The 15,337-nt window shown below is 41.4% G+C and overlaps 1 long non-coding RNA gene across 1 annotated transcript; it reads right to left on the bottom strand.

Moving 5' to 3' along the window:
* Positions 1-6,907: 6,907 nt before the first annotated feature.
* LOC118166584 lies at positions 6,908-14,894 on the bottom strand. Its single transcript, XR_004750593.1, has 2 exons — positions 14,771-14,894; positions 6,908-7,952 (listed from the first exon to the last, which is right to left on the bottom strand). It is a non-coding gene; the product is annotated as an uncharacterized LOC118166584 (long non-coding RNA).
* Positions 14,895-15,337: the final 443 nt, after the last annotated feature.

Raw genomic sequence — 15,337 nt, 5'->3', positions numbered from 1 at the left:
ACCGAGGCTGGGGGAAGCGGCGGCGGCGCCGACCCGCTCTCCCGGTGCCGTGCCTCCCCCTAGCGACCTGAGCCCGCCGCCTGCGCCCGCCCCGTCGCGGCTCTCTGCTGCCGCCTCGCCGCCGGCTCTCCCCCCCCACCCAGTGAGCCGCGGTCCCGTCGGGGCCGCTGTGGTGATGGCGAAGCGGGGAAGGGAAGCGGGGGGGGGGGGGGGGACTCCTACACGGCGGCGGGCGGCGCTGCGCGCCCTGAGGAAACGGATGCACCTGCGGCCCGCTCCGCCGCGGCCGCCTGACGTCAAGCACCGCCCCGCCTCACGGCCGCCGCACCGGCAGGGCGGGGGGGGAGGCGGTTGGGGCGGGGAGGGCGCCGGGCGCCGCGCGGCACGTGCGGGGGGGCGCCGCTCAACGGCCGGCAACGGTCGCCAACGGCCCCCGCCTCGCGTCGCCTCAGGGGCGCCCCTGGGGAGCGCTGACGAGAGCGAGCCCCCGGGGTGTCCCCGATGTGCGCCCTTTCGAAGCCCGGGGATGTAATTCTCCTCACGTTCCCGAAATACGCGCTGGGGAATAAAGCTTTTACACGTGGGGTGTTTTTTTTTTTTTGAGGTGAAATGTGTGCATGTTGGCGTTCATCTTGTCCTGAGGGTTTCCTTTTCTAAAATATTTAATGCTGAAGTAATGATGGTGGGTGAAGAAACGCCTCTTTGAACTACAGCCTTCTAGCCCCAAATCCCATCGCCGGACTTTGAAATTTTTACCACTTTAACAAAACACCCTCCAAACGTAGCTACTTTCTCAGGTGCCACCAATGCAGAAATTAATAACCCTGCTCGTGTCTCTGGCCTGGCCTCTGCCAGTGATGATTTGCCCCGTTTTGCACAACTCATACCATTTTGTGGGTATTCCTTTCCGATATCCTCAGCGGTGGCGAGTTAAGTAACGAGTTAAATTAACATCTGCACAGCGCTTTAAACATTCAAAGCACCGAATATGTCAGCTTGCATTACAGCCAGAGCTGCGCTACGAAACGCAGCCTGCAGCACGCATCTCGAGCACCGAAATCCTTGCGTTGGCGCGCGAGAAGCCCCACATCGGAAATACAGCCACGAAATACATCCACGCGGGTCTCTCCCCAGTTCCCGAGATCCCAGAATCAAGACCTCGTAGGAAATGTTAAAAATCCGCCAGCTCTTCCCTGAGCTAATGTGCACGCCACGTGAGCGCGTGAGCCTGCGCGTGAGGGCGGTTTTCCTCCCAGCGAGGCAGCTGTACCTTGCAGAAGTAGCCGGCTTCCGTGGCGTAAAGGGGGCCGTGGAGGGAGGCTTTGAGACCTGTGAGCACGCACAAAGCATTTACTGCCCGGTTCCTCTCCAGGGGACCGTTGTGTGCAGCAATGCGAGAGCAAGAAGACTGGAGGATGTTTCAATTTAGACCAGCAATTTACATTGGAGCAAGAATGAAACTGTTCTCACATCAGTGAAGGGAATGTGCATTAAAAAAAGCATACAGAACAGTAGACTATTTCCTAGTCTCCCCTAACAAAATTATAACACGAGTTGTGCATAATTTTGTATAAATCTGCATAAATAACGCAATCAGCAGTACTGAAACCCCTGAGCTGTCTGACGATTGTAAGTATTTACATTACAGGGGCATGTCTGGCAGGTTGCTTATCTCTGTATTTGTAGACATGCAAAAATTAAACGTATTCCCCTGTCCTATCTCATTTTTTTGTAATAGTGCATTCTGACAACAAGCATTTGGTCAAAGTATTTCTTTTGACTGTGCCACACATTTAATTCATCAAAAAATGTTCAGTAGAAATTATTAAAGTCCATTCACTTTTGTTTCTTGCCACTGTTTTTGTGTAGCAATGACATCACAAGAATGCATGGTCCCAAGTGAGATTCAAACAAAAATTCAATTTATTTTTTCCTCTCCTTTCCAATCTGGGAAAAAAAATGAAAACAAACAACAACAAAAAAGTCAGGAGGAGGCCAAGGAGTCCTAATAGAAATATCAAGCATGAAATTTATTATAAGAGTTCAGGAAAGAAAATAATTGTTTACAAGATCAGTATCATAGGACTTGGAGATTTTCCATAGGGACAGATACTAGGGAAATGATGAATAGCTTGGAAACCCTCTGTGGGGAGGCTTTCTTCTCGTTGCAACAATCCTCCCTCAAATGCAGCTCACTCTTGAGCTGAGGCAGAACTAGAGCTTGTAGCTGCCATTTAAGTACTCCATAAATTCTACAAATTGTTCCTGAGCAGGCCAAAGCCTCCACAATGGCAGCCACGGACCTGGCCCTCTAGGTTAACTTCCAAACCCTGGTTCAAGGTTCAGGTTTCCATTGAGACCACAGAAACAGTTAATCTGTGGTTGATCTCATGGGTGCAGAAAGTCAGATCTCAATAATGAACCAAAAAAAAGGCTTTAAAAAATCCCAGAACGTGTTTCTCTTCTCAAAAAAAAAAAAAAAAAAAAAAAAAAGAGAGAGAGAGAGAGAACTTTAAATAGTTAAAGTCTATAAGAAACTGAATAGCTGTTCCTCTAAAGTTTCCGAAGTTTAAAAAAAAATGTTATAGCTTCAGTTAAATGTTATTTAACTTCAGAATCTGAAACAACATTCATGGTAGCAAAGGAAATTGTATTTATTTTTAAAGTATGCTATTCAGCAAGGTCTTTCCTTTATATGGTTTCATTTTTAGACAGCCAAAGTGAGGTTTTCATTTTATTTCCGATCTTGCAAATACAGATTTTCGATTTGCTTGTGTTTTGAAGGAGTCAGCTTTTGAAAGGTCATTTGTGTAGCCTGCTCATTATGAGCAGTGCTAGGAATATTGTATATTTAGTTCATGAACAAATTCAGCAGCCATTTACAGCAGAGGTCTAGACAGAAAATGGCCTCAAAACCCCACTAATCTTAGGTTTAGATAAATACCTGTTTTATGAGCAGATGGTTGTGAACTGCTAGCAGCCCTCGGTCCTTCCCAAGGTTTCATGTATTCTTGTGGCAGGGCTTTACTTTACTTTATTGCCTTGGGCGACGGACTGAAAACACTGAAGCAGTTACAGGTACATTATTGCAGTAAAGCTGAAGAACTGTAATTTGATCAATAGAGTATCTGTATCCTGATGAACTGAAGTGTGATCCAGACTGACAGAAGTCGCTGATTAGTGAGCAGTCACCTCCTTACTAGCACATGAAAAGTATCGCTGCTTTGCACCGTTCTGGAGAGGCTTGCGTTGATAATGTGTGACACCCATCTGAGAGGACCAAGAAGGTGCTTGTGGGCTGCATCTCACGAGAGAGAAGGAGGTGAAGGAAGCTGAGATCTGTGGAACAAAGCAGCAAAGCTAAACATTTCTGCTAACGTGATCAGCAGGGAGAGGGCAGTGGGTAAGAGCACAGTGGGAAAGTCAGAGGAGAGGTACTGAACGAGAAACAAAAAAGGAAGAGAAAGTGCTGCTTGAGAGAGAGAGGAAGGGAAAGATGTTAGACAGCAGAGAGAAAGGGGAAATCAGACCAAGGGAGCCGATGGAGTTATGTTGCTTGTGTAGCGAGAGATGAGAAGAAAGAGAGTAAATGAGTTTTATAATAGGAGTGGAGAATCACAGAAACATAACAAAGGGAAGAAGATGGAGAGCAGAGAGAGAAAAGGTCGGGTTTTCTTTTGTTTGCTTGGTTTGTTAAGGAAGGGCTAAGTAAAAGGAAATTGAAAGAAAGTAAAACAGTTGTTAGAGTCAGGAACTAAAATAATCGATGTGAAAGTGGACAGGAAAATGAATATGCAAAGACAGTGGGAAAAATGGAGAGAGGTTAATCAAAAGGTCACACAAATGCACGTAAACAGGTGTAAGAACAGAAGAAATGATCAATAGTAAGAAATCACACAGGATAAGGTACTTGGGTTTGCAGCTCATTGCAATAGTTTTGTATTCCATTAGGTATTAAAGAGCCATTTCTACCGACTCTGAAAAGGGTGCACTGCTGCCTTTTCACCTTTGCATCTGGGTATGAAATCATCCTGCTTTCCCTCCGTGACTAATTGCTGGCAATGCTGGAAGATGTGCTCTGAGGCAGCTGAAGGGGAGAGAGAGCTCCCCATCAGAAGAAAATGCAGTTTCTTCCCAAGGAGCTCTGCTCTGGGGTTTCAGCTCAAAGCCAAGGCTCAGCTTTCCATAACGACACTTTAATAAGAGATTGCACGTGAAGCCGTTCTGTAATCATGGACCTCAGTGCTTTTACATGCTGCAGAAAGACGCATTTGGAACAGGAGGCGCACAGCAACTGGGACATTCAGTTGCTCTTTCTGCTGTGAGAATGGCCTCAAGTCCAGTAGACCGGAGTGAACCAGAGGCAACAGATGTCAGGTCAGCACTGAATCATGTCATGCCACATGCTGTACCTCCCTTGTTTCCTCTTTGGAGCTGTTGCACTTTCCTAAATAATGTTTTCAGCGGGCAGTACCACTGGTAATGTCACCTGGTCGGTATGGCAGGCTCTCTCATTGCAGCCTACATCCTATCATTTCCATGCACTGATGATGGTCCAAGCTGTGTCCTCATGTATTCACCTAGTGGATTCACCTAGGAGCAGCTCCCTCCCAAACGCCTGCTGGTCAAAAGCCCCAGGTGCTGACTCCAGAAGCTGAGGGCCAGTCCTACACATCCCAGGTCTCCAGCAAGTTGTAAAGAGCCAAGATGGAGCCACTGAGAGACCCAGTCTAGGGCTTGTTTTCTTTCCAAGGGAAGCTCTCGTGCTCAGCCCCTTGCTGCTGTTGTTCCACCATGTGTGCGCAGGCACTCAGAGAAGTAGATCCTTGAAGGTTCCCCAAAGAAAATTAATTATTTACCCATTATTTACACTCCTGGCAAGTACCTTACTACCTGACTATGGCAGCGTGCGCGCTCTCTCTTACTCTCCTGCTGGAGTGTTCCTGCATAGGATTAATTTACTCTTCAGTGAACCAGAAAGATGTTGGCAGAATAACTGATTTGATAGCTCAGTGATTCTGTCACGCTCTTGGTATGCAGGGGACCAAGACTTTTCTCTGGCCTAAAAAAGCATTACTTCTGACAGACTAGGAGGCATTGCTGGCCATTTACCTTCTACCCCTAGACGCACTGAAGGGAGAACTAGGTGAAAAATTAATGCTTTTTTCTTCTTCCTCCTCTTCTTCTCCTTCTTATTCTCATTCTTTCTCTGTCAAGGACAAAAAACACAGGCTCAGCAAAAATGAAATGTTTTAATTTATTTCCATCAGAAAAGGAAAAAATGCTCTAATAAGATACATTTCATCTCAGAATTTTAAATAATGTTTTTCTTTTTTTTGAGGGTATTTTTAATTTAAAATGTTCCTTTAAAATAATGCTTTCGAAGAGGGTTGTTTCTCTTAAATTCACTTTCATTTTGAGCTGAGTATTTTTTACGAACAGCTAGCAAATAAAATATTATTTATACAGCTTTTCTTACAAGCAAGTAGCAGACAGCAATGCTCCAAGAATTATACCTTTTGCCACTGAATTGCATGGCATTGATTTGAATGATAGATACTGGAAAAAAAGAAAAAAAAAAAAAAGAAAAAAAAAAAGATGCTACAAGCTGTGGATGAATTAGTCAATAGAGCAAGGACTGGAAGGTGAGAGGGAAGAGCAGAACACAGAAGAGCATGCAGCAGGTTGTTTTATCATACACTTAATGGCTGAGGCCGTGTCAGCAGGATGCCAAGTCAGGAATTCAGATCCAGTGACAAAGTCAGCAAACACCACTGCTCTAAGCAGGAACATTTTGAATCCTCAGATCTAACTAGAAAAGACCAGTGATTTATAGACAGGGTCCAGAATGCTTCAGTAAAGGTATTCTAAGCTGTAACGCTCATGAACATTGCTGCATAGTTACAATATATTTTTGGAAAAGAGGAAGAGATACATCTCAGAACTGAGCCATTTAGCAGCTGGATTATTATTTTCATCATCAGTTACATTCCTCTGTAAGCAAATCACCTTTCCCTTCTGAATTGAATAAGGATTTAGCCTAATGCCTACTAAATTTATTAGGTTTCTTTTCCCTGTTTTCAGTGGATCACCTGGTGAGCATGGTAAAGCTAACAGCCTGGACATGTTGAGCTATAAATATTCTTAAGCAGCCAGGCTAACTTCCAGTCTGCCAAGATAACTGCTGAATCTCAGAAGTCATTTAGTAGCAGAAAATAGAAAGGATTTCTCCAGGCCACACTTCTCTTCTGGGCACGAGAGCCACAAAAGCACCCGGACCGAGTTATGTGAGACCTCACTAGACTGCAGACGGCGTACACATATGTGCTACATACAAGATCTAGGAGCTGATGTCCCAATAAGGATATATCAGGGTGTGTGCGCACACGTGCACACTGTTATGGTGTTGTTAGAGGGTACAGTGAGGAACAGATAAGCACAAAAAAAGAAATAAAATTATTATTTTTTTTTTCAGACATCAAAAATAGCTTTGATGTTAATTTCAATAATTAAATTTGAATGATTCCAAGATGCTGCTTAAGTGGCCTGGATTTTTGTCCCAATCAGCTGGCTAACATTACAGTTTATATATAATAACTTTCAGACTTTGTTGAGGGCTTCCAACATTAACAAAAAAAATGCTCTGGTCTGAAACATATATGTGACAAATACAGAAGTATCTGTTATAAATTTCCCTGAAACAAAGATAGACCCAGACCTCATTAAATTCCTCCCCACTCCTCTTTGAGAAGGAGTGGGAAAGAGGTTTCCCGTGTAGAAGAGCCAGCTTTGGGAAGATGTCAGGGAGATGCCTCAGGTTGACAAAGCACCTCCAAGGAAAGGTAATGAACAAGAAACAACAAAACCCATCTGGTTAGAGCGTGTAACCTCCCTACACTTATTTTTGGAAAATGGCTCATGAAATCCTGCCTGTATAAGACTCTAGATTGTCTGTATAAAGCTTCTGCTGACAATGCTCATTTCATGTGTTCAAATAATTAAACCACTTTGGGGAAACTAGAGATGACTAATACAAGTAGATCAATCATTTCAGTGAGACACTGGTGCAGGGTCATTGCAATCTAGCTTGCAGAGCTGCAGGAGGCTTCAGGCCTCCGAAGTGTGAACAAAATGCCCAGCAATTTTGGAGGTGCTGTGCTGGAGGACACAGCACATCCAGTGGAAGCTTGAAAGGGAGGAGAAAAGTCATGCTGACAAGTGAGTGCTGGCTCAGATGTGCTTCTGTAGCTTCCTGTTACTGCTCTTCGAGGGTCCAGTTTGTTTGATTTCTGTGGTTGCTTTCCAAATGTTTCTTGAAATTTTAGCATCAGCCTTTAGGCCTGTGTGATCGGATGTCGGCAGGACTCAGGGCAAATGTATCTGCCTCCAGAGTTCCCAGGGGGTTCTTACTTTGGGTTCAATGGCAATAGACTGAGAAATATATGCATTTTTTTCTGGTGTGGTAAGAGGTCTTATTCTCACGTTATCTTGTCATATAAGTTCAAAAGAAATATATGCATCTGGAAAAGCAGACTGTGACAACCTCAGTATCTCCAAGATTATGAATTAATTGCATTCTGTTGACCCACAAGATGCTGCAGCTACACAAGATGTTGAATGGGAGGAGAGTGAAAAGGAATGGTAAAAAGATGATGCTCTTCAGTTATTCCTAAGTCACCCAAGTAAGTGCCCATTGGTATTACTGCCAGTTATCACAATGGAGGGCAACCCCTAGGCTGGGCTAACCAGGAACAGAGGTTCAAGGATGTAGAATATAGTTCAAGACACATTTCATTTGGTAGAAATTGTGTGCAGTCATTTAAGTAGTGCTGAATCTTCACTCTGAATGCTTTTTGGTGATTCTTCTGTAAATACTTCCAGGCACTTCCAAAACAAATGAGGGAGGTTGCTGAAAGTAATTTCATCTACAGTACATTTAGATTCAGAGCACCCTGTTAATGAAGAAAATTAAAGAAGGAAATTAATTATAACACCCCCTGCTCCCCACCACAGACACTCCCAGCATCGGAGACTAAATGGCTTTTCAAGAGGAGATGAGGTCAGATCCAAGTAGCAATGAAGTCATTCAGAGCTGAGAAAAGAAACGTTTGAATTTTAGAGTGGAAATAGGTCCATGTTGAGATTTTAGAAGCAGAACAAAAGTCTCAGACAGGCGACAAATCAAAAATATTTTGATGGCAATAGTTTGGACAGACTGAATGGAAGATTTGGTCAGAACAGGGGAGCATCTTGAAACAACCAGTACATAGGCTAGTGTTGGGACAACGTTGACTGGAAAGGCTGACTTTTGAGAAGAACACAGTTCAAAGTCTTGGGGGGGGGGGGGGGGGTTAAATATAAGCAGAGAAGAAATGGAGTAACTGGTTTAGTGACCTAGACAGCAGGGAGTGCTAATAGTAAGAGAAAAATGAATAAGAATAGTGGTACGTACAAATTCCAAACAGCTAGCCATCAGACCAATTTAACTTTGTCAGAATGCTATTTCTTATGTCTTTGTACATTGCACTCAGCATGCTTAAGAATACTCAGAGCAACAAATATATGCTTATTTACTGGCCAGAAAATATCAAGTAAAAGTGATTCCTTGAATTAAATGCAAATTGTCTGTGGCAGTTCACTGGAACAAAACTATGTGAATAAGGGAAGTTTGGGTTTCCTTTCCAAGTAGAGTTACTTTGCAAAATGTAAATCAGTAGTACAAGAAACTCTTTCTTCTTTCCTTTTGGTTTTGTTATAATAATTTGCAAGAGTGCCAGCACTTCCCAACATTTCCTTACTGTGTTATCTCCAGCTCCACAGAACATCTATTGTTGTAGCCATCTTGATAAGGGCGCAGCTGGGAATGCGACCACTACGTATCAGCTGTATGTAACATGATATTTGTTCTCGCTGTTTATATGGCACAAAAGGCTACTGTAATGATCTTTACTGTTCTCTGTTTACAGAGAAAATTAAAGATGATCCCATCAGTCCTTTAACTTAGCTGCCTGCATTCTCTCCAGCCATACGTTGGCCCTAGTGTGCCAAGTGCTCCCATATTGCTCCCATTTGGGTCACTTGAGGGCAAGTGCATCCAGCAGCCCAGCCCTGCGGTGTTTCCTTGCTTGCATGGGAGAGAGGAATTTCACAGCGAGACATTTGACCAAATGAGAGCGTTTTCAGGCATGGGGCAAACCCAGCAATTTCAGTAATTATTCTGCTCATCATCATTATTCAGAATAAGCATAGATGAGCAACTGGATGGCTTACAGAGCGAGTGAAGGAAGACAGGCCTTTGGGTTACAGTCGTCCAAATATAGTCGGTGCTGACAGTGACTGAAGCAACTCTTATATAATGGCCCTTCACCGACTGGAACAAAACAAGCTGTGACCTTCGCATCGCTCCCGTCAGACAGAAGGGAATGGCAGACATAGCATCACAATTAGGATTAATAGGCAGCTTTATTGGATGCCACTTGGAAAGAGCAAATAATAAATAATTAGCTCCTACAGCCACTCTTTGAGGGCGCACACATGCAGAGCGCGATCTGAGAAGCTGAGTCTAGAGCTCACTGGGTCTGGGTGGGATCGACATCCCTTGTTTCAGAGATTCCAGCAAACAAAGTTGTTACAAACAGCTTTGGAAAACAATGTTTTACAGGAAGAATCTTTAACTTAGCCTGGGTCCTTATCAGTGTTACAGCACTATCTCTCTTTCAGTATATTAGCACCAACTATATTGCACAAACCAGCAGGAATTTTTCACACTTGGAGCAGTTTTTTCTCTTGGAACTGTGAAAAATGATGTATGGGCTGCCATCATTTTATATATTTCAAGCAAAACTGACAGCCAATTGAGGGCATAGAAACCTGCTGAATTAGATTCATCCCCTTAATGATATTTAAGCTTTGGCTCAAGTAAATATTTTTCTAGCAATTATTATGAAATATAGAGTGATTCATACCCCATCTAATGAATAGACATCTGCAATATTTTTGCATAGGCTTTATGTATACCTTTACTAGTCATTTTGTCTGTAAATACAGATTTTATGCATTGATCACCAGAATTAATCAGCTGTCTTTTTTTTTTTTTTTTCTGCTTTTTTTCTTTTCTCAATGTGTTAAACACAGTTCCTAGTGCTACTTGACCCTGTCCTACTTTTGACAAAGCTGTAGCTATCTGCTTCCCTACCCCGACTTCTATCCAACAAATCTTTCTGATTCAGAATTGCATGGAAGTCTTTCCATTTATTTTAAAAAAAAATGACTAAAGGAAAACAAAAAAATGGTATTTCCTGGATGACATCCTACAGAGAAGTAGCTTCTCGATTTCTCCATTGGAAAATGTTATTTCTTTGAGCTCTTTATTTTTCCTCTGTCGTTCTTCCTTCCAAGCCCAAGCACCACAAAGGAGAAAAGAGCTTAATCACCCTGGAAAGCTTTTCCCTCCCAGCCTTAGTTGCTCTGTATTCACAACCTTGCTAAGTGTTTCTTCCTTTTCCTGGCAATACCAGAAGGCCTAGGAGCAGGGTGGGTTTTTGTTTGTTTAACTCTGTAAAACAGGTTCCCAAAATATCATCAAAATGATCTCACAAACACATAACCTATTTCTCCATGCAAACAAGTAGTCTGGCTCCAAAATTATCAGTGAAACTTACTCGTCCAAAGGTTCTAGCTCTCAATTCTATTTTCTCACACAAATTCGGTCATTGGCATAACATTCCAGGAATTGCTTAAAATATGGTCCAGCACATGAAATAAAGTATGTAAACCCAGCAGGAAGTGGCAATAGACATCAGTAGACAACAAATAGGCATTAATTACATGCGCTTACCAATGAGAGAGCTTGGTTTGTCATACCCCAGGAAAAACATCGATCAGCTGTATATACAGAGCTGTTTGTAGCTAGACAAACAGCTTGTATCATCATTGTATCAAACAGCTTGTATCATCATTGCTCAATGCAGGTGGCATTAATCTTGGAGAAAGATAAGCAATGCAAATGGTGGAAAACCACTATTTCAGAGGGAAAAAATGCGTGTCAGACGTAGGAATTTTTTAAACATCATTTAAAGGTAACTTGCAAATATTTTAAGGTATTTAAAATGTAAATAGCATGTAAAGATTTAAACAGTATTTAAATTATTTTAAAAGTTTTTGAAGTATTTTTAAAGCATTAATTTATACCAGTATAGATTCAGGATTATCAAGAATTGAGAAGTCATAGGATTGTGAATTAATTTTGTATCTCTGACGAACTCTGTTCTACAGTGAATGGGTGACAAAGAAAGTTTGCATTCTTTTGAACCCTTTGGTACTACCACAGCAGATATATGAAATAGCATTACTGCTCTGAGGAACTGCTATATACCTCTCCCTTCTCACACAAGCAAAATCATGAAAGAGCAATGGCAACGTAGACAAACTATACTATCACTGAAAAAAAAATGCATCTAAGAGGAAACTTAATTCATCTGATGCAGAGGAGTGGGAAAGCAGGCTGATACAAGATCATAGGAGAAGATTCTGGTACTATTTGCCACACTGTGACTCAAATATTCTACTGAAATTAATACTCTGTATTTACATGCACGTAATGGATAAGAGATTCTAGTTCTTGATAATTAACGGGATACATGTGGAAGACATCTGGACCACCCAAATTCCTGTTTGGTTTCTATAATGTCTTGCTCCTTTCAACAGCTGCTGATTCCTAAGTTATCACAGCTTTTTAGGCATGCTTGCCATAATTACAGCGGTGCTGGTACATTGTGCATCAAATAGGATCTCTGTAAGCCCTTTGGCTGCTTCCTCTGTGTGCTTTAACAATGCGAGAATTGAAATAATGTTTTCCTTTATATATGTAAACCCTTCCTCATATATTCTGGATAAATCAGGGTTATTATCATCATCCAGGCAATGCAAAATGACGCGGGGCTGACAATAACATGGAGTCAGCATGGCTGAGTAGAGCCTCGCTTGCCAGATAAAAAGCAATAAAAAAGAGCACAACACAAAATATCCTACCAGTCATAGAACTGCTGCAGATGACAGAGGTGAACTGATTGATAGTACATAGATATCTAGCTCTATGTCAGCTGTGCCTGCTCTCCTGCAGCATAAGGTATGCTCCTGTACCCACTGCCTCTTTCAGGGGCTAAAGTCCTTTACGTGCAGGTCACATTGCCACCACTACACCCATCTTTCCTCCTGCACTGCTACTACCACTCTTTTAACTTCCTGAAGTTGAAGAGGTGACTCAATAGGAAACAACCCACTGCATTTCTCTGCAAAAACATGAGGACGTGTGTAGATAGACACATGAAATGTTCATTTGATTGCTTGTGCAAGAATCCCGAGCTGATTGATTCATTAAGGAAGCGGTTTTGGCGTGACAGCCGTGCTTTACCTCAGGAACAAAAGGTTGTAGGTAACAGTGATCAGCTAACAATAGCTGGCACAGCACATGCTGAGAGGTAATTTCATGGTCAAAAATTAAACTAAAAGGCATTAGAGCTGTGCAGGGTTGACCACAGATTTTCATCTCTTCCAATACAATTATATACATATAACTATGAGCCTTCGCAGAGATTCTTCTTATGGGCTCTGGTATGCTGCCATGTTTGATGTATCAAAAGGAAAATATCCTCACAAGAGGCCAGTAGTTGGGTTTCATCATCAGAAGTTCCTGGTGCTGCACATTGCATTAGTGATGCTCCAGCTTTCAGAACAACCAAGAATAGAAGGACTGCAAAGCGCCACCCTGGATAAAAGCTTCTCTGCTAATGGACTGCAATTTTCTGTCCCTCCATGTGGCAAGGAATAAAATGCCATCCCCATTTGTTTCTCTCTTCCTTTTTTTTTATAAGTTACTTTAAAAATGTCAGACTGTATAGCTACATCTGTATTTAAAAAAATAATAATAAACGGATCCATGCCTAATACTAGTACATTATTTTTATCAGTGTGTGTCACAGATATACTTTCTGGTAGTTCTTTCTCCTTAAACTACATGCTGTACATACTAGATCTTATTCAAAGGCCAATTTTCAATAGAAAAAACTTTCTGAGATTTCACAAGTCACAGAAACAGGCCCACTTTGAATTCTTTGTCAGGATTTGCAGGGCAGGTATTACAGAAAGTTACTTTAAAGTATCCCTTTGAACAGCAGATCAGTTGAGTGATTCACTTCCAGCTCATTTCTACCAGAATTCAGATAAGTGAATTGATTTCTTTTATTTCTTTTTTTTTTTCTTTTCTTTTCTTTTTTTTTTCTTTTCAATCCAATTTGATTTTTGAAAGACTGGTAGTTATTTAGTCTTTGTTTTGTGTTATGTACTGCTAACCATGGATTTGTTTGGGTTTTCAATGTTGTTCTTAGAAAACAGAAGGTGTCAAACCCAAACTAGGTTTTGTAACAATGCCATTACATAACCATCCAATTAGTAGCTCATTCAATGCTATTAATAGCAGCTTCCACATCTAAATCATTTTGTGTAGCGCGACAATAACTGGCAAGAGGAGGCTTCATATTAGTTACTCATTCTCTGAAGAGAATAAATGAACTTCATGGAGATTTATGAGACGCAGAATAATGCACTGTTTATTAGCTGCCAGGCTGCTGTGTATTAAAAAGCTGTTTACCTTTCCAGATTCCCAGGAGATTTTCAGAACCAGTGCAATTTGTCTGTTGAAGTACCAGTACTTCAGGAGTTTTAGTCCCAACTGTTTTATGTGACAGGCCAGGAGAACAACTGGGAGGGGGGAGGCTGGGTTTATTTGTAAACCAAATACAAACTTGAGCATTGATTAGCCATTGAGCACTGGTCTAACATTCATGTTCCCAGTATCTTTTAATCAGGGCTTGAAGCATGGGAGCCTAATATGTATATATATTTTATGCACATCTCATGCAGAAGGATACCAGAGACAGAGCTGAGACTGAGGTGGTCTGAAGCTAGGAATTCTCTCAAGTGTTTTTCCTGGGAATAGCATCTATAATTTGGTATTACATTTTATGTTTACATTAACTGGCAGAACATGCCTAATTCTCCAGTGATTAGGATGTTTTACAGTGGTTCAACTAGAATCCTGCCCCATAATATAAAGTTGGTTTTCATTGTCTTCTTTTTCAGCTACTTTATAGTGTCAGCTATTTCTGGGCGGACGTTTGTCCGTTTGTCCGATGCTGCATCCACTTGAGCACAGACACATATAGAGCTGAATCTGAACTCCTTTGAAAAAAATAGGCTGGATTTTTGATCTTAAGAAGCTGCTTGAGCTCCTGACCACAGAATCTGAACCAGAATGTTTTGTATAAAAAATATTCTGAGAGTTCAAAAATTATTTCTATTAAAAAACAAAAAAGAGTTGCAGCATTTGAGCTGGTTTGATCTTAAATTCCTCTGTTCCTGAATCCCAACATGGAAGCACTGAATTTATGAAGAAATTTTTCCATGCCTTGACAACCTTTCACTCTACATCAGAGAAATTTCCTCTTATACCAGATGCCCCCATCTAATATAAAGATGGGGCAGATTTAGCTTGTTACATGCTTCTAAAATTATTTACTCTCCTATTTTATCCTCTCCTTCGGTATCTCCCCTGCTCCTGAATTTCAGACTGAGGTTTTTGTGTCTCTCAGTCACGTTCTCCAGCTTTCCACTGTATCACACTCCCCATCAGATGCTGCCTGTGGGTACAGAACAGTCTCTTCCATACCTTTTTCCTATGCACAATTTGTTTAAAAATCAAGGGTCTACTTACACCAGTACAAAATGAGTGCATAATGAATGGGCATAAGTGAATACTGATTCAGGTTTTCATTTATGCATTTCTTGTTTGAGGAGTTCTTTAGTCCCTCTTTACTTATCCTACAGGTATATATATTCTCACTGAAGGAAAAAAAAAAAAAAAAAAGAGAGAGAATTCTCCTGTCACATATGTGAGTTAGTTAAAACACAATGCACACACAGATTCTTTCACAGGGATATTAAACCACGTACTGTAAATTGCTAGCAATGTTTTCTCCTAGGTCTTTCATTTTATTTCTTACTCCAATCTCTATATTATTGCTTTCCTCTCTCTCTGTCAACTACTTAAAGTTAATATGCAATATAAAATGTAAAACTGAAACATGAAAATGTAAAATGCCTTACATCATCTCTTTAGTGTTCTGCACAAGTGTGATAATAAATACTCTATTTTTATTGTATTTCTCTTGCTGTCATGACAACGTATTAATTTTATATGTTCTCATATCGATCATCTATTTCAGTGAAATTCATAACATATTTATACACTTACAGAATACATGAGATTCCCAAGTGACAT

Source organism: Oxyura jamaicensis, chromosome 4, assembly GCF_011077185.1.
Source record: "Oxyura jamaicensis isolate SHBP4307 breed ruddy duck chromosome 4, BPBGC_Ojam_1.0, whole genome shotgun sequence".
Lineage (NCBI taxonomy): Eukaryota > Metazoa > Chordata > Aves > Anseriformes > Anatidae > Oxyura > Oxyura jamaicensis.
This window is presented reverse-complemented; position numbering and strand designations above follow the sequence as displayed.